At 40.4% G+C, this 2,174-nt stretch overlaps 1 pseudogene; it reads left to right on the top strand.

Moving 5' to 3' along the window:
• Positions 1-230: 230 nt before the first annotated feature.
• On the top strand, positions 231-1,198 carry LOC126935273 (olfactory receptor 52D1-like; annotated as a pseudogene).
• Positions 1,199-2,174: the final 976 nt, after the last annotated feature.

Below are 2,174 nucleotides of genomic sequence, written 5' to 3'. Positions count from 1 at the left end.
GCTTTGGATATAGAACTCAAAACATCATTGTACAATATAGAAGTTAGCAGAAGGTTTTAAAACGAATTACATGTGGTAGTCATTTCAGATGCTTGTACAAGTGAAAAACAAATTTTTTTCTGAGTCAAAAGAAGATTATTTCACAGAAAGATCTTTGTTTTATATAAATCAACCAAATATCTGATGTTACAGGGCAATCATAACAATACTACTCAGAAAGAGCCCTTCATTTGCCAGGAAGAATGCCAGATTCAAACCTCAGTGATTACCATCTTCCAGACACCTTCTTCTCAACAGGGATCCCAGGGCTGAAGGCTGCCCAATTCTGGATAGCCATCCCTTTCTGTGGTATGTATCTTGTAGCACTGGCTGGAAATTCTGCCCTCATCCTGGTCATTGCCTTGGAAAATGCTCTTCATGCACCTATGTACCTCTTCCTCTGCCTTCTCTCACTCACAGACCTGGCTCTCAGTTCTACCACTGTGCCCAAGATTCTGGCCATTTTGTGGCTTCCTGCTGGTGAGATTTCCTTTGGTGGATGTCTGGCCCAGATGTTTTGTGTTCATTCTATCTATGCTCTGGAGTCCTCGATTCTACTTGCTATGGCCTTAGATAGATATGTGGCTATCTGTAACCCATTAAGATATACAACCATTCTCAACCATGCTGTCATAGGCAGCATTGGCTTTGTTGGGATATTCCATAGTGTGGCTATTGTTTCCCCCTTCATCTTCTTGCTGAGGCAACTCCCTTACTGTGGTCACCATGTCATGACACACACACACTGTGAGCATATGGGCATTGCCTGACTGGCCTATGCCAACATCACCGTCAATATTGTCTATGGCTGACTGTGGCTCTGCTGGCCATGGGACTGGATTCTATCCTCATTGCCATTTCCTATGGCTTTATCCTCCATGTAGTCTTTCATCTTCCATCTCGTGATGCCCAGCACAAAGTTCTAAGTACCTGTGGCTCCCACATTGGAGTCATCCTGGTTTTCTACATCCCTGCTGCCTTCTCCTTCCTCACCCACCGCTTTGGTCACCACCAAGTCCCCAAGCATGTGCACATCTTTCTGGCTAATCTCTATGTGCTGGTGCCTCCTGTGCTCAATCCTATTATCTATGGAGCTAGAACCAAGCAGATTTGGAGCTGACTTCTAAAACTGCTTCACCTGGGGAAGACATCAATATGAATTCTGAGCAGAAGTTGGAGATTAAAAAAAAAAGTGTAGGATAGCTGTCTAGATACATTTACATGGACAGACACTGATGATGTGAAAGGAATGGTTTGACATGGCAGGAAGCTCTGGACGGAAGAGAAATAGTGAGATGAATCAGCGCTATCAATGATCACATTGAACATACTATTTTCCTGAGGCTCCTCAGGGAACTCTGAATACCCCAGAAAGGTGATAATATTCTCACACTTGTCTCAAAAGTGTGTATGACTTACTAAGGAGAAAGTAAATTCCTGGTCTTCAGAGGCATCTGGATTTAAGGGTAGGAATATTCTCCTGTGAGTCCAAGTGAAAAATAGGTTTGGAGTGAATTTGAGTTTGAATTCCATCACTTTGAGTATTGATGTATTTGTTTAAAGCACAAAGTATAAAGTCAGAGTGCCTGCATTTGAATCCTGACTGCTCACTTGTGACCTTGAGCATATTTGAAATGTTTCTGTGCCTCAGTTTGGCCAACTGTTAAATGGGGATAATAATAACATCTAACTTTGAATGTTGTAGTGAGAAATAAATAAGTTAGAAAACTGAAGACAGTGTAAAGCATGTAAAGCATGTAAAGCACTCATTAAATAAATATAAAATGAGAAAGTTATGTAACCTCTGTAAACATTACTAGTAAAGATATTTAACCTATATAAAACTTTTTTTTACATTACCTCACATCACAGGGTTATTGTGATAATTATATTAGATAACAATTCTATAATATTTTTAAAGTGCTGGAGATATGACTGGTACTTAATAAAATCGTATTTTCTTTCACTCCTCCCACACTCATCCCTTTTGAGGTCTCTTTCCTTTTAGTCATAAAGTTATCCCTTATTAAGAATTCACGGGAGCCAGCCCCAAATCTGTTGGGAGAAAAACTGGTTGTTGGAAAAGAAGCTAAAGCAGGGCTTGCATGACTGACATGTCTGACATAATGTAAAAG

This window comes from Macaca thibetana, chromosome 14 (genome assembly GCF_024542745.1).
Source record: "Macaca thibetana thibetana isolate TM-01 chromosome 14, ASM2454274v1, whole genome shotgun sequence".
Lineage (NCBI taxonomy): Eukaryota > Metazoa > Chordata > Mammalia > Primates > Cercopithecidae > Macaca > Macaca thibetana.
This window is presented reverse-complemented; position numbering and strand designations above follow the sequence as displayed.